Source organism: Elephantulus edwardii, unplaced genomic scaffold (assembly GCF_000299155.1).
Source record: "Elephantulus edwardii isolate Elephantulus edwardi_28Jun2011 unplaced genomic scaffold, EleEdw1.0 scaffold00005, whole genome shotgun sequence".
NCBI classification, from domain to species: Eukaryota; Metazoa; Chordata; class Mammalia; order Macroscelidea; family Macroscelididae; genus Elephantulus; species Elephantulus edwardii.
In genome coordinates this window covers 18,335,756-18,354,199 of record NW_006399755.1, presented here as the reverse complement: position 1 = coordinate 18,354,199, position 18,444 = coordinate 18,335,756, and positions in this window count along the sequence as shown.

Genomic DNA, 18,444 nt, shown 5'->3' with positions numbered 1-18,444 from the left:
CCGAATAGCAAAATTAACAGAACAGCAAGCAACAAATTCTGGCGGGGTTGTGGAGAAACTAGAACACTTATTCACTGTTGGTGGGAGTGTAAAATGGTGCAACCACTGTGGAAAGCGGTATGGTGTTTCTCAAAAAGTTGAAAATAGAGATACCATTAGACCCAGCAATTCCACTACTAGTAATATACCCCAAAAAGACCATAACTGACACCCAAACTGATATATGCACACCCATGTTTGTCGCGGTTTTGTTCACAATAGCAAGGAGCTGGAAACAACCCAAGTGCCCATCAATAAACAAATGGGTAGAGAAGCTGTGGTATGTTCACACAATGCAATACTATGCTGCATTGAAAAACAAGGAACTCATGCAATATTATTCAAAATGGGTGACCCTGGAGGACATTATGCTGAGTGAAATATCTCAGTCACAAAAGGACAAATACTGCATGGTGCCACTGTTGTAAAAAAGGACTGACAACGGGGTTGAGGGAGACTGAGAAAGAGGGGATAAATAATGTATACTGCATTGAAACAGATGAGGGAGAAAACGGTTTAAAAGGGATATGTGATTATGTATTTTTGTCATGTCAGGAGTCCAGAGCGAAGGCTGCATAGTGACGTGGACCTCGGGGGAAGGGAATGTAAAACAATGAAAGGTTTTTTCTTTCACTTTCCCAAGAAGGGAGTGTACTGGGGGGAGGGTTGGAAGGGGAGAAAAGTGCAACAATGAATGAATGAATGAAAATCCAAAGTCTCTGTAAATTTTCATTGAAATTAATAATTAAAAATGTTTTTAAAAAAAAGTTCAGCTTCACAAATAATTTGCTCAGCATACAGACTGGATATTTGTGGAGACAGAATACAACCCTGACACACACCCTTATTAATTCTAAACCATGCAGTGTTCACTGTTCTGTTCACAAAACAGCCTCCTGGTCCAGGTATAGATTTCACATGATCATAATTAAGTACTCTGGGACTCCCATTCTCTTAATTTCAGCCACAACTTGTTATGATCCACAAAGCCAAATGCCTGTGTGTAGTCAATAAAGTCAAATAGACTTGAAATTGACTTTTTGACTATGAATGCAATTGTTGTTATTGATTGTCTTTGAGTTGAGCATGACTCATAGCGACCCTATGAGCAAAAAGCCTGAAGCTCCTCTACAACTATCGATATTTATCAAAGTTCACAGACTTTCTGGAGGCAAGTTGTTTATGAAGTCTATGCTACTCCTGCTTTCAAATGAATGCAATACCATTCTTTTTCTGTTTTCCATTCTCAGCATTGTATGCCATATGATTATCTGATTCAAAGTGGCCAAAGCTGTTCCATCTCATCTTATTAATGCCTAGTACATCGATGTTCATGTGTTCCATTTCATTTTTTACAATTTTCAGTTTTCCAACATTCAACCTACATACATTCCATGTTCCAATTATTTTCCATGTTACAGGTTTCCCTCATTTCAACTAACTTCCAATCTGGGCTCTACCACTACACTACTACAACTATCTGTATGCCTCTAGTATTCACAGGATTTTCAAAGACCTCTTATTTAATAAGTGGCTTGTTAATCCTGCTTCCTAGGCAATAAGTGAGTTTGGAAAACCTCCAAAATCAGTCACAGCTGCAGCAAGACTCATTGATGCCACAAAGAGCAAAGACAACAGTAATAAGAACACAAAAGTTGAAACAATTGACTTTGTGCTTTATTGACTATGCAAAGGTTGTGTGAATCATAGCAAATTATGGCTAACACTGATGAGAATGGGAATCCCAGGACATTTAATTGTGCTTATACAAAACCTACACCTAGGCCAAGAAGCTATTTTTTGAACAGAACAAGGGAACGCTGCATGGTTTACATCAAGAAAGATGTGTGTCATGGTTGTACCCTTTCTGTCCCCAAGAGCACTGGTGAAAAATCATAGAAGAGACAAGAGAGGGAGGTTCTGAAGAAAGGGCAGGAGTTTGCTGGGAGGAGTGAGCTTCCTTCCTGTCCTCTCTCCTCCTGGCACAGGCACGCCTTTGCTCCTGTTTCATTGGTTGTGGAATGGGCAGGGCCTTTCACCCTCAGTGCTTTAAGGGAAATCTTTGTGCTCCCTTCTTAGATGTGTTTGTGATGTTGTTTTAAGATTATTAAGACTGACCTAGACCTGACTGGACCAGCAACCAGATCTTTGACTTCAAGGCAGTCACTAGGTCTCTTGGATCCCCATTTTGCATTTGTATGATAGTGGATTTACTGAACAGTAAGATGCCTTTCAGTTTGGCATTTTCTCTCTCTCTCACTGCCAAGTTGAAACTGGTTCATAGCTGACCCTCCATTGCGTCTCCAATGCTGTGATTCATAGGTCAGCAAATTGTTCATCTTCCTCCCATGGAGCGGCTCATGGATTTGAACCCCCAGAGAGGCTCAGCCCTTGAGTTTGTAAAATCTCGTTCTAAAGCTTCTTAATTCAAGTTGTCTCTATAGATACAGAATTAGACTTAAAATCTTATCATTATGTAAGCATCTAATCACTTAGCACCAACATTGTGCAGCTGGGCACCTCTACTGCCTTTATCTCCTTCCCTGCTAGGACTTCATGATGTCCTCAGTGGTTTCTCTTCTGATAGGATTGATATACATTATACACTCATCTCCTTACTATATGTTGGTAGGTCATAAACCCAGCTCTGGTCTCTCTCTCTAATGAATTGTAGCAAATAGGCAGGAAATTCCACAAGGGCAAGGTCTGTGTCTGCTTACGCCACTTGCAACGTCAGCTCCAGCCCAGGTAATGACAAATACTAATAGCAATATTTAACATGTAGCCAGTAGTTATTCTGTGCCAGACTCTCTGCTAGGTGCTTCTACACATTATCTCATGAACTTTTCTGCAGCAGTACGTTGAGTACTTAATCTTACTTTACATATGAAGAATAGAGGTAAAATTTCTGCTCCAAATTACCCCATGAGTAAGTGGCATATTTGGAATTTGAGCAGGCATCTTGACATCAGAGCTTGAATGTCATGGATTGAGTTGTGTAATCCCAAAATATTATGTTAGTTTAGCTATTGTTATTATTATGTGCTATGAAATTGGGTACAACTCATAGTGACCCTATGCGCAAGAGTTCTGAACCCTTCCTCATCCAGAGCCAATCTCACTGTCTCCAACACACCTACCCCCATTACTCCAATTACTGTGTCAAACCACCTCATCTAGGGTCTTCCCTCTACCTTTCCAAGCATGATGTCCTTCTCCAAGGACTGGTCCCTCCTTGCAACATGCTCAAAGTATGTCAGATGGAGCTCCAAACTCCTCCTCTCCAAGGAGGAATTTAGTTTCACCCTCTCAGGACAGACCTCATTGTTCTCTTGTCAGTCTATGGTATGTTCACTACTGCTGTTCATCACCACAAGTCAAAAGCATTGATTCTTCTTTTGTTATCTCTAGTCACTATCCAGCTCTTTGATACATAGCAAAAAAAAATTGTAAACACCATGGCCTGGATCAGGCACACCTTAGTCTCCAGAATAATACTGTTACTTTTCAGCACTCTTGGGAGATCCCTGACAGCAGATTTGTCTATTTGTCAAAAGACAAATTGATCTTTTGATTTCTTGACAAGAGTGTTCCACTCCAACCAAGAGTGTTGACTGTGGAAATGAGCAAGCTGAAATTGTTAACAATACCAATCTCTTCTCCATTTATCATGGTGCTACTAATTGGCCCAGTGGTGACAATCTTATTGTCTTGATGTTAAGTTTCAATCCATACTGAAGACTAAAGTCCTTAACCTTCTGTAGCAAATGTTTCAAATCTCCCTTAGTTTCATCAAGCAAGGTTGTGTTATCTTCATAATGTAGGTTGTTGATGATTCTTCCTCCAATCCTGATGCCACATTCCTCCTCATAAAGTCCTGGTTTAACTAGGCTCAGTATATGTAATTATCTGACATTTTCTAAATCCTAATCTCAATTTCAAGAAAACAAAGGTCCTTACCACAGGACCAACAGTCAACATTATGATAGATGGAAAAAGGATTGAAGCTGTCAGTGATTTATTTAATCATGCTTGGATCAACAATTAACACTGTTGGTACCAAGAGTCAGGAAATCAGTAGTCATATTGCACTGGGCAAATCCACTGTCAGAGACTTCTCTAAGCTGAAGAGCAATGACATCAGTTTGAAGACTACAATGTGCCTGATTCAGGCCATGGCCTTCTTGGTTACCTGCTATGCACCTGAGAGCTGGACAATGAATAAGGATGACAGAGGAAAATGTGATGCCTTTGGGTTGTACTGCTAGAGAAGAGTATTGAATATCTCATGGACTGCCAAAATAACAGATATTTTGGAAAAATAACAGCTATCTTGGAAAAAGTGCAGCCAGAGTGCTCCTTAGAGGCAAAGACGGTGAAGTTTCTCTCTCATACTTTGGTGAGGATACTTCTTGGAAAGGGACAGCTTGCTTTGAAAGATGGAGCCAGCGAAGGAGAGGAAGAACCCCAATAAGACGGATTGACATGGTGACTTCAACAACGGGCTCTAGTGTGTCAGAGATGATGACAATGGCACAGGATAGGGCAGTGTTCAGTCAGCCGTTCATAGGGTCACTGTGAATGATACTTGACTATATGATACCTAACAACAAAAACAGTGATGTTGTTGAGGCAGGATTATAGGTTGCTGTTGTTAGATGTTATCAAGTGGCCTACAACTCATAGTGACCTTATAAACAATAGATCTGAATCTTTGCCCCCTATCCTGTCTCATTCCTGTGACCTCTGTCCTGTTCAAGACCATTGTCGTCACCACTGTGTACTTTCTACCTCATTGAAGGTCTTCCTCTCTTTCACTGACCCATTCTCAGCATGATATTTTTATCCAAGGACTATTTCCTTCTGAAAATATGCCCAAGGTAAGTGAGCCAAATCTTCATTATCCTTGCCTACTGATTGCACTTCTTCCAAGACAGATTTATTTGTTCTTTTAACAGGCCATAGTGTGTGTGTGTGTGTGTATGTGTGTGTGTGTATACATATATGCCAGAGTATATTTGATACTCTTCACCAGCACCAAAATTCAAAGGAACTGATTCTTTTTCTGTCCATCTTATTCATTGTCTAAATTTAAGTTGGATAGGGAGCAGTAGAAAATACCATAGCTTGGATCAAGTACACCTTAATCTTGAAAATGACATCCTCGCTTTTTAGAACGTTGGAGATGTCCTTGACAGCATATTTCTCCAATGCCGCGTGCCCTTTGATCTATTGACTGCTGCTACTATGGATGTTGATTGCGGATCCAAGAAAAAGAAAATAATTGAAAACATCAATTTTTTTCTCCATCTACCAAGATTTTGTCCATTACTCCATCTGATTACTCCAGAGGATTTTTGTCTTCTTAATGTTGAGATGCAATCCATATTGAAAACTGTAGTATGTGATCTTTTGCAATAAATGCTTCAAGATCTCTTCACTGTCAGTAAGCAAGATTGTGTCATCCGCATTAATGAAGGTTGTTAATGAGTCTTCCTCCAATTCTGATGTCACGTTCCTCTTTGTATGCTCCAGCTTCTCAAATGATTTGCTCAACATGCAGACTGAATAGATACAGTATTGCTTGTAGGTACAGTAGAGTTAAGTATGGCCCAGAGTGACCACCAGATGAACACCAGATCTGAACTCTGTCCTACCCTGGGCCATCCTTACAATCCTTACAATCTTTGACACACTTAAGCCTTTCACAGCAATCATTCTGTCAATCCATCTGCTTGAGGGTCTTCCACTCTTTCACCAGCCCTCCACTTTTCCCAGCATGCTATCCCTCTTCAATGAATAGCCTCTCCTAACATGCTAATGTACAATAGTTGAAACTTTATCATCTTTGCTTCCAAGGACCTCTATGGCTGCCCCTGATTGTATACCGTAGAGTTGGAACCAACCCATAGCTGACCCTTCAGCTGGTTTTCGGAGGCAGTTAATCACATAAGAAAATATTGCCCATCCTTCTCCCACAGAGCAACTGGTGGCCTCCAACTGCATGCTTTTAGGATTGTAGCACAGCCCCTTGCCACTAGGCCACCAGAGCTCCCTGGTTGCACCCTTTTCAAGACATATCTATTCTTTTGGGAGTCTGTGGGTATTCAGTACTTTTCTCTAACACCACAGCTCAAAGGCATCAATTCTTCTGTCATTCATTGTATGAGGTATGGAGAAAGAATATGGTCCTAAAGCATACCTTTCCTAACTTTAAACTGTGCAGCATTTCCTTAATCTGTTTGTCCAAGAGAGTTTTTTGGTCTAGGTGTGGGTTTTGCATGGACACAAGTAAGTGTTCTGATATTTTCACTCTTCTCAATATTAATCATTGCCAAGTGCTTTTGAATAACCAACAAAACACAAGTAAAACATCTTTCTGGCAAAGATGCATCTGACATCAGTAATGATATCCCTTGTACCACAGCCTCTACTGAATCCAACTTTAATTTCTTGCAGTTTCTTGCTAATGTGCTGTTCTAGTAATTTTTAAACAATCTTCAGCAAGATTTTGCTTGTGTATGACATTAATGATATTGTTCTACAATTTCCACATTATGTTGGATCACCTTTTTTGGGAATGGGAACAAATATTGACCTCTTCCAGTCAGTGGCCAGACAGGTCTTTCATATTTGTTGGAGGGAATTGATGAGCATATCCAGGGTTGCATCTGTTTCCTAAAACATCTCTATTTGTATCCCACCAATTTCTGGGACCTAAGCTTTTCCCAATGCTTTTAGTGCAGCTTGGATTCAATACTGTTGGTTCTTGATCATATGCTACTTTCTGAAATGTTTCCACTTCCATTAGTTCTTTTGGGAACAATGAGCTGTATTCCTTCACCATTTCTACATCATTCAAGATTTCCCCCATAGAATCTGAGTGTTGCAACTCAGAGTTTGAATTTCTTCTTCAGCTTGAATTTCTTTCTTTCCAACTTGAAAAGTGCTTAGCATGATCTTCCCTCTTGGTTTCCTAACTCCAGGTCCTTGCATATTTTATTATAATATTTTGCTTTATCTTCTCAAGCTTATCTTTGAAACCTGCTCAGCTTTCTTATATCAATATTCCTTCCCCTTAATTATTATTTCTTTTCTTTCCAATAAAGTTTTCAGAGTTTCTTCTGATATCCATTTTTTAGGTATGCAACTATAAAATCATCCCCAGTGTTGCTATCTGAAATATGATAAGTCAAACAATGATAAGAAAACTAGGGTGTGATGCAACACAACACCCATGAATAGGTCACAACCTTAATCTGATGTAGGGGGAGTTTCCTTGAAAGTGGTCTACATTACTTACTGTCCTTCAAGAGAAAAAAAGAAAGAGAAGTGGAGAAGGGGGACCTTAATATCACGAGAAAAAGAAGAGCCAGGAGTGGAGTAGATCCTTTGGACCCAGTTTCCTGCACTGGCGACCTCTTAGAACCAGAAGTTATATGGATAAAAAGCCTTTTCCTAGAGTTGACACCTTAAATTTGACTTTTTGAAAATTTTTTTTATTTTATTATTTTGTGTGTGTGTACCGTCAAATCAGATCTGACTGGTACAGGAGGAGATTGCCCCTCCTTCTCCAGCAAAGCATTAAATTTTACTTTTAACCTCCTAAATTGTGTAATCCGTCCTTTGATTTCTCAGAGGTGTTTCCATGAGTGTAGATCTGCAGTACATAATTTGATTTCTTGACTGCTGTTTCCACTGGTGTTGATTGTTGTATATGGAAAAAGTTATGATGTAGAATTTAGAAGGCCAATATTCTAAGTTGGAGCACTAATGGCCTAGTGGATAGAGATCTGTGTGGCCAACCCAAAGGCAAGCACAACAGTGGCTCGGCAGGAGAAAGATGGGCAGTCTCCTCCCATCTGATTGCTGCTGTTCTTTGCCATCAAGTCAGAAGCAACTCATTGCTGAACCTCCAGTGAGTTTTCAGAGGCTGTAAATTGCACAAGAGGAGATGTTCATCTTTCTCCCTAGGAGATGGATTTGAACCACCTGCCTTTAGGTTGGCAGTGCAACTCCTTCCCAATAAGCCACCAGAGCTACCTCCATTTGAGTATAGCCCCTCAAAACCTTTTGAAGGGTCAGTTATGAGTTGGTTCAGATTCATTGACAATGAACAATGAACAACAGCAGATTTAGGTCAACTTTGCTAGTAGGTCTCCTCAAGACCTTAAGTAGGTTGTCCCCTTCTTAAACTTCAGTCATTCTCTGTTAAATGATAAGGCTGAACTCAATAGAAAGCAATGTAAGGGCAGGGACTTTATCCATTTTTGTTTCTTCAACGTCCGAGGCTGTGCATGGCATATAGTAGGCTCTCAAGGCACACTTGTCTGGCAATGTGAAAGCTCCTCAAAGTCACTAGCATTCAGTTTAGAAAATGACTTCCAAACTCTCAAGTTGTTCTCTCTTCATGTTTTTCCCTCCCTTTCAGCAGAGGGAGAAATGCCTCCCCACCTCTCCTGTCTCTTAGCAACACCATGGAAGAGTTAACTGTTCTGAGTAAGTTCTCACGTTGTGTGACCTGGCAGCTGTGAATTATTCTGTGTACTCTAATATTATCGTTTCGGCTTCACTCCCCCACTACTGTCATTCCTCAGGCCTCCTGCTTAAAACCACCCACTCAGTGCCTCTCCACACTTGTTGCTCAAAACACACCCTGATTCTGCCTACCTGTACTGAGCTTGGTTATGTGATTGTTCAAGACAATAGGATATCGGACACCCTCAAGCACAGTAATGTATTCTAATAGGAGTATGAGGGTGCAGTGAGGTGGGGTAGACACTTTCTAATACTTGCAAATTCCAACCTTTCACTGTGCAGTGAATTAAGGAAAATTTTAAAAACAATAATGGCCCATTTGGTAGTCATTATTATCACTAGTTTTTAGTTTTGAAATGTTGCATAATGTTTCTTAATATTTTGTTTAATGGCTATCATTTATTAAAGAGTCCCGATGGCTCAGTAAGTTAAGTGTTAGACTGCTGGCTGAAGGGTCAGTGATTCATACCCCTGAGCCACTCTGCATGAGAAATATGAGACCGTCTACTCTTTTATAGATTTACAGCCTTAGAAAGCCCAAAGGGTAGCTCTACTGTGTCGTATGGGACCACTAAAAGTCAAAATCGACCTGAAAGCAGTGATGGGTTTTGTTACTATTTATAATGCAATTACTAGCTATGCTGCTGAGAGCTAGACAGTAAATAGGATGATAGAAGTGTAGATACCTTTGCGCTCTGGTGTTGGAGAAAAGTACTGAATATCCCATGGACTTCCAAAAGAACAGACATGCCTTGGAGAGGTTGCAGCCAGAGTGCTTCTTGGAGGCAGAGATGATAAAGCTTTGTCTCACAGACTTTGGGCTTGTTCGTAAGAGAGGCTATTCCTTCAAGAGGGTCATCATGCTTGGGAAGGTGGAGAGTTGATTAAAGAGAGGAAGACGCTTAACCAGGTGGATTGACACAGTGACTGTAGCCATGGACTAAAATGTGTCAGGGATTGTGAGGATGGTACTAGATAGGACACTGCTCAGATCTGTTATTCATAGGTCACTATAAGTAGCACTTGACTCAATGACACCTCACAACAACAACAGAATGAAAGCTCTACCTAGTGGGAAGGAGCTGCACTGTCAACCTGAAAACACATAGTTCAAATCCACCAGGAGAAAGAGAAACAATCTCCTCCAATGTGATCTACTCCCTCTGAAAACCTTCTGGAGGGTAAGCTATGTATTGGTTCCGATTCCATGGTGCATGACAACCTGTGTCACTTAAGGGAGCTTGGTGGCCTAGTGGTAAGAACCTGCACTGTAATCCTGAAGTCACGCTATTCAAATTCACCAGCAGCTCCATGGAAGAAGGATGGGCAATCTCCTCCTATGCAATTTACTGTCTCTGAAAGCCTGCTGGAGGATCAGTGATAAGTTCAGACTTGACAGCACACAAGAACAACCACAAAGAGGCTTAGTGGTAAGAAGTTGTGCCATTAATCCTAAGGCACACAGTGTGAGTTCACCAACTGGTCCACGGAAGAAAGATGGGCTATGCCTTCCGGTGCAATTTACAGCCTCTGAAAACATACTGGAGGGTCAGCTATAAGTCAGTTCCAACTCGACAGTACATCACAACAACAACAACAACGGGTCATATCACGAGCGCTGCTGGCAAAGCAGTTAAAGCACTGGCTGCCAACTGAAAGTTTGATAGCTTAAACTTACTAAACTATTCTGAGGAAGAAAAATGTACAGTGAGCTTCCATAAAGATGAAAATTTTTTAAAACTACTAGTAACCCATTTACTAGTTCACAGCTTCAGTTTGCTCGGCTCCACGGTCAACACTCTTGGCACCAGTAGCCAGGAAATAAAAAACCGTATTGCGATGGGAAAGTCTGCAGTTAGGGACCTCTCCAAAATACTCAAGAGCAACAGTGTCTCTCTGGAGACTAAGGTCCACCTGATACAGGCCATGGTTTTTGCAATCACTCGTTATGCATCAGAGAGTTGGACAATGACTAGGGAGGACAGAAGGCGAATTGACGCCTTTGAGCTGTGGTGCTGGAGAAGAGTACTGAATGTACCATGGACTGCCAAGAAAACAAACAGATTCATTGTAGAGAGGATTAAACCAGGCTGCTCCTTGGAGGCAAAGATTCTGGGGCTTCGTCTGACATACTTTGGACATGTTGTAAGGAGAGACAGGTCTTTAGAGAAGGACATCATGCTGGGTAGAGTGGAGGGACAGCGCAGGAGGGGAAGACCCTCTATGAGGTGGATTGATTCAGTGACTGGGGTACTCGGGATGGATTTGTCAGAGGCAGTGAGATTGGCACAGGATAGAGCACGGTTTAGGGCTGGCTGTTGTACATAGGGTCGCTATGAGTCACAAACGACTCGACGGCACATAACAACAACAACAACTAGTAACCCTGTGGAGCAGTTTTACTCTGTCCCAAAGAGTAAACTGTGTATGACTAGGAGTTGACTCAACGGCAATGAGTCATGTTTTATATGCTCTTTCCCACTTAATCTCGTCAACAGCCCTGTTGTTAGGAATTAATTTGATCAAATCCAACCCATGGCATCCCATGTGTGTGGAGTACAACTGCTCAATAGCCTTTTCAAGAATGTGACCTTACAGAAGCGGATCTTGAGGCCTTACTTCTGAGTTGCCTCAAGGTGAATTTGAACTGCTAATCTTTCAGTTAGTGGTCCAGCACTTAACTTCTTGCACCACTCAGGACACCTCACAACAACCCTGTGACCATTCACTTTTAGAGAGGAGAAAACTGAGTCTAGGAAATACTGTTAAGCTTCTCAAGGTCACATAGCTGATAGAGGTTGCAATCAGTACTGGACCTGGGGCTTCTATCTGATTCCAAACTCCTAGCTTAAAATAATTTAGAAGAGTTAGCACAGTGTTTTCTATAAAGCTAAGATGAACCTGGTGAAAAAAGAACAGAAGGGCAGTTACAGTTCTTTCTCCACCCACTTTGTTTCCACTCCTAAAGCTGAAATAACTTGTTTACTGTTTATCTGATATACAGGACTAACACAAGCAGTTGAGAGTTATGAGATGTTTAGCAACTATTAGGTCAAAGAGAGTTCAGTTTGGAAAGAACCTTTCAGCTCATCTAATCTAGTCCTGATGTTTTATAAATGATAAATAGAGGCCCAGAGAGCTTAAAAAGGTCACTCAAGATTATCTAATCAATAGGTAACAGTGATATCCAAGGCTATGCACGTTTTCAATAAAAGAGGGCAATAACTCCTTCTTATAAGGCTGTGGTTTTTGAGGATCGAAAATTATAATGTCTACAAAGTGCTCAAAGAGCACAGTGCCTGGCACAAGGTAGATCCCACAGAGTAGATGTTGCAGACCCTCCCCTCCCTGAAGCTCTGTCTCTTTGTTTGTAAATAGGTTTGGTGTTGACACTCAGAGCTCTTGGGTGGTTTACATTATTACCCTGCTTACAGGAAGGCTGGAATTTCAATTCCACCCAGAGGTGCCTCAGGAGGAAGGCCAGCGGGTTCACTTCTGAAGTCAGCATGGAAAATTCTATAGGAAACAATTCCACTCTAATACACATGTAGTGGCTATGAGTTAGAATCAACCTGCACATGATAGTTTTGGTTTTTTAAAATGATCCTTAGCACACTAATTTGTTAAGAAAACAAAACAAGCTGTCAGAGATACTACACAACAACAACAATGCTGGTAGCTTTTTCTTCACAAACACTAACTCCAGAACAATCTAGAATGAAATTTCCTGTGTTTCTAAGTTCCCAGGTGAACACCTTTAAATTCTTCTGCTTCTTATGCTGCTGTTGTTGTTGTTGTTGTTATGTGCCATTGAGTTGCTTGCAACTCATAGCGACCCTATGCACAAGAGCCCTAAACGCCGTTCTATCCTGTGCCAACCTTGCCGTCTCAAACACACTCATTCCCACCACTCCACTCACAGAATCGATCTACCTCATCGAGGGTCTTCCTCCCCTGCGCCGTACCTCCACTCTGCCAAACATGATGTCCCTCTCTAAGGACCAGTCCCTCCTTGCAACATGCCCACAGTATGTCAGATGAAACTTCAGAATCCTTGACTCCAAGGAGCATTCTGGCTTCATGCTCTCCAGGACAGACCTGCTTGTTCTCCTAGCAGTCCATGGCATATTCAACACTCTTCTCCAGCACCACAGCTCAAACGCATCAATTCTCTTTCTATCCATCCCTATTCATTGTCCAACTCTCCAATGCATAGCACGTAATTGCAAAAACCATAGCCTGGATCAGGAGCACCTTAGTCTCCAGCCTGATGTCGTTTCTCTTCAGTACTCTTGAGAAGTTCCTCACAGCTGACTTTCCCAATGCAATTCATCTCCTGATTTCCTGGTTGCTCTTAACAAGAGTGCTGACTATAGAACCAAGTAAACTAAAACTGTTAACTATCTCGATCTCTTCACCATTCATACTGATGCTGCCAATTGGCCCAGTGGTGAGAATCTTTTTTTTTCTTGACACTGAGCTTCAATCCATATTGAAGACTGCAGTCCTTGACTTTCTGCCTCTTTTAAGTAATAATAATTTTAAGACTGGAGAAAGGGAAACCTCAAAAGGCTGAAAGGAAAAGATAAAGAACTAACACTTGTATATATGTTTTATGCTCACCACCTTCATCTTGGTATCGATTGTACTTCCCTGAAGCCACGGCCCCTTCTTATTGCAAAGACAACTGGCAGTTGAAATGTACAAAGGGACTAGCTCTGGCTGGATTAGAAGTCAAGTGCTACCAGATAAAGAGCTTTGATAGGAAATTCGATAGGTAATTGCCTATCATTACATTACATTTGTGTAATGAGGTAAGAAGAATGTGGCTTCTCTCCAGTATGCAGTGGGCCTGGGTTGTTCATCAGGTTTTGACAGCCAATAGCAGACAGGGCAGTTCCATCCATGGTTTACCAGAGTTCTTTGCTGGGAGACTCTTTCTCTTCTCAATTTTACTTTGCTCCAGGTCCCTTTTGCAAGATCAATGCAAAACCTACTCATATATTCTTGACCATAGTTCTTCCAGAGCCGCCTCTTAAAGGATGCACCTTCAGGGTCATGAGTGAGAGATGAGAAAATAGAGAGAGATTGTGTAGACAAACTCTGCAAGATGTTTGACTGTTAAAAAAAAGCCTGATGGGGTAACAGTTAAGCACTCAGCTGAAAAATTTAGATTCATCCAAGTGGCTTCACAAGAGAAAGACCTGGAAATTGGCTTTTGTGAAGAATATTGCTCTATGGGGCAGTTCTACTCTCTAACAATAACATCATAAGCATGCTCAAGTGTGCTTCTTTAACAAAAAAAAGTTTGGCTGAGCAAAAATGAAGGGACAAAGAGTAGCACATAGAGGATGGGGCAGAGATTGAGGCGAAGTCTTTGGAAACAGTCCTGGAGATGCGTGCTTGTCCTAAGGTGGAAATACCTCTTTAAATGCTTTTGGGGAGAAGCAAGTTGAACGAGAAAGGCTGAAAGGGTAGGAATTAATTAATAGCACAAGGTCCCCAGTGCTCGTCAGAATTGTCTCCTCATCAACATCTTGTAGGAGGTCATTGTTGGCATTAGGTGCTATTGAGCTGACTATAACTCAAAGCAACCCTACAAACGACAAATCAGAGCTTTGCCCTATCCTGCCTCATCTCCTAATCTCCCACCTGCTCATGCCTGTGGCTGTCCTCACTTTGTCAACCCATCTAACTGAGGGTCTTTTTTGCACGTGTGCACCAAAGCTCAGAGTGCATATAAGGTTGTGTAAGTTGTGTAGGCTCAGTATGGGTTACATCTCAACATTAATAAAACAAAAACTCTCACCACAGGAGCAACAGGCAGCATCATGACAGATGGAGAAAGGATTAAAGTTGTTAACAGTTTCATCTTGCTTGGATCCACAGTCAACACCCTTGGCACTAGCAGTCAGGTAATCAAAAGAAGGGTTGCATTAGGAAAATATGTCAGACTTCTCCAGATTGCTAAAGAGCAAAAATGTCAATCAATCTAAAGACTAAAGTGCATCTGATCCAAGCCATGGTCTTTCCATGGTCTTTCCTTTTAGATGGTCTGTCCATCTAAAAGCTGGACAATGTCTAGAGATGACAGAACAAAAATCAATGCCTTTGAATCATGATGTTAGAGAAAGATATTGAATATCCCAAGAGAACAAACAGGTCAGTCTTGGAGAAAGTGAAACCAGGGTGCTCCTTGGAGACAAAGATGGTGCAACTCCATCTTATACACTTTGGGCATGTTATCAAAAGAGGCTAGTCCTTGGAAAAGAACATCATGCGTGGAAAGGCAGAGGGAGAGTCAGCACAAGAGATGAAGACCTTTGTTGAGATGGATTGACACAGTGACTGTAATAGTGAGGTCAAGGGTAGATGGTGAGGTTGCCTTGGGATAGGGCAGGGTTCAGACCCATTGTTTATAGGGTCACTGTGAATCACAATCCACTCAATGGTGCATAACAACAAGCTGACACAGCTAGCGTAGTTAACACAACCAAGAATGCTACTGACACTGATACAGTCCTAACAATGTGTCAGGCCACATTCTCAACATAACTTATTTAACTTGATGAGATTAATTATTATTACTATCCTGGTTCTGCAAATTAAGGAACTGCAGCACAGGCAGGATAAACTATTTGTCCAAGGATAAACAACTTAAAAATTAGAGTCAAATACTTCAACTCCAGGAGTCTGACTCTCGAGTCAATATTCTTAACCAATGATCTTTGCCACCCTCAGTTATGGGAGAGGAAATGATGGAGCCGTACTTTGCTCCTTTTGCTAAGGTATGATACTGGCTAACGAGACTGAGCCCTTAGAGCTTAGTTGTGGTAGCTCAGCAGTAGAATTCTCAACTTAAAGTGGGAGACATGAGCTTGTTTCCAGCCAATACACGTCATACACAGCCACCACTCATATACTAGGGGAGGAGTGCATGTTACTATGATACAAAACAGATTTCAGCCAAGTTTTCATACTAGGACAGACCAAGAAGAAAGGCCCGATGATCTACTTATGGAATCAGACATTGAAAATCCTATGATCTTGATCTACACAATGATCTTGACCTTCAGTTGATTATAATGATGACATAGGACCTGGCCATATTTCAATCCATTATTGAATCACCATGAATTAAAGACCCATTGTGACGGTACTTTTTCCTCTCCAATCCAGTGATGTGCATTTCCTTTCCTCTTTCTATCCTAGCTCTTCTGAGCTTTCTCCCCAGGAAAATACTGCCCTCCTGATCTTATGATTGGTGTTCTGAGGAGTGAGTCCCTCCCTGGAGTAATTGCTGAACTGATAAGCATGTCTGTCATTTGGCTGACAATGGAGCCACAGAGGTTAGTTCCAGGCACCAGGGGTTACTAAAGACAGTAGTCTCTATGGTTCCATCTGTCTCCTAGACCAGCAAGACTGGTCATTTTTATAATTCTGAATTTTGTTCGACATTTTTCTCTTGTCCTGTCCAGGCTCCTCTATTATAAACCCTTTTAGTGTAGTCAATGGTAGTCACTGAATATTATCCAATTCTTCTGGCCAAAGAGAACTAGAAGTTGGAGTTCATGTGGTCCATCAGTTCTTTGGACTGATTTTCTATGTATCTTTTATTTTCTTCCCTCTTCTTTGTTCCAGACAATGAGAGACAAACAGTTGTGCCTTCGATGGCCACAGTAGTAACTTTTTAGGAAGTTTAGATTGATGCTTGGAACTGACATGAAAACAGATACACACACCGCTTGTGTGTGACAACTTCCTGTTGTTGGGTATATACTTGATGGAAACTGTGTGCTTGTGCATGACTGTGGATCATTAACCAGGAGCTGTCATTCTGGGGGAAAAGGTCTACTGGTTTGCTAGATGAGCAAGAGAAATGACACAGCTCATGACTCAGGCAGAGGGAACATAAACAAAACCCAGGGAGTATGCAAAAAGTGTATTGTAGTTAATATTAGATGGATCTTGGCTGAAAGTAGAGAGTACCAGGGGAATGTCTATCTGTGCTTCATTGACTATGCAAAAGCTTTTGACTGTGTGGATCACAACAAACTGTGGCTGACTCTGAGAAGAATGGGAATCCCAAAATATTTGATTGTGCTTATGCGAAACCTAAACTTGAACCAAGAGGCAGTCAACAGGACAGAGCAAGGAGACACTGCATGGTTCAAAATCAGGAAAGGTGTCCATCAGGGATGTATTCTGTCTCCATACCTTTTCAATCTATATGCAGAACAGATCATCTGGGATGCTGGACTGTATGAGGAGGAACGTGTCATCAGGATTGGTGGAATAATCATCAACAACTTTCGTTATGCAGATGACACAACCCTGCTTGCTGAAACTGAGGAGGACCTGAAGCGCTTGCTGCAGAAGGTCAAAGACTGCAGTCTTCAATATGGATTGAAACACAACATGAAGAAAACAAAGATTCTCACCACTGGGCCAGTGGCAGCATCATTATGGATGGTGAAGAGATCAAGATTGTTAACAGTTTTAGTTTGCTTAGCTCCACAATAAATACTCTTGGTATCAGCTGCCAGGAAATCAAGAGATGAATTGGATTGGGGAAATGAGCTATCAGAGACCTCTCCAGAGTACTGAGTGAAGAGCAACGACATCAGGCTGGAGACTAAGGTGCACCTGATCTTCACATACTCTTCACAACTGCATGCTATGCATCAGAGAGCTAGACAATGACTAGGGACGACAGAAGGAGAAATTATGCCTTTGAGCTGTGGTGTTGGAGAAGAGTGTTGAATATACCATGGACTGCTAGAACAAACAAGTTCATCCAGGAGAGGGTGAAACCAAGCTGTTCCTTAGAGGCAAGGATTCTGAAGCTTCATCTGACATAATTTGGGCATGTTGCAAGGCAGGAACAGTCTTTGGAGAGGGACATGATGTTTGGGAGAGTGAAGGGACAACACAGGGGAGGAAGATCCTTGATTAAATAGATTGATTCAATGATGGGGGTAATGGGTGTAGATATATCGGAGACAATAAGGTTGTCACAGGATAGAGCAGGGTTTAGGCTCTTGTACATGGGGTTGCTCTGAGTCGCAAGCAACTCGAGGGCACATAAGAACAATGTGCATAGCAGGATGTGAGAAACTGTCAGTAGTTCACAGGAACTTCTTGGTGTAATATGTTAGTCATTGGGTTGCTAACCAAAAAGTCAGCTGTTCAAAGCCACCGACCAGTCGGACGGAGAAAGAAGAGGCAGTCTCCTCCCATAAAGACGACACTGTGGACACTGTCTTATAAGGTTGCTATGAATTAGAAGTAATTTATGAGCTGATTGTTGTCTTGGTGGGTTTATTTCTTTGTTTGGGTGGTAATTCGGTACTACTGCAGCAAAGAGGTCAGCTCTCAGGACAGGAGATGAAGCTGACTGATGGGTAGTGGTTACCTCATGCAGGGGCTGCTCACCTCAAACAGAAATATAATCTCTACTTCCCGTTTTATTATTCATTGTAATTATTTGTTCTTTACTAATAATTTATTATTACTACTTCAAAGCCATAATTATTACTTCCCCCCACCCACACACCGTTTCCAATTTACAGATAAGAAAATGGAGATGCAGTAAGATTAACATACTCCAAACAAATACAGGCAGCATTTGAACCCAGGCTGGCTTGATACCAAAGGTTACACTATACTAAGATGACAGTCTTTGGTTTTGCACCTAAAGCTATCACATTCATTCTAGTAAGAACAACAACAAAAATAATCAAAAGGCCCTTTCTGTAATGACAGTAGCAATGTCATTCCAGGAATTAAGATTTGTTCCTTTAATAAATGAGCGATGGGGGCATTTTCTTCCCTTCTCATTAGAAAGGCCTACTTCCGTCCAGAATG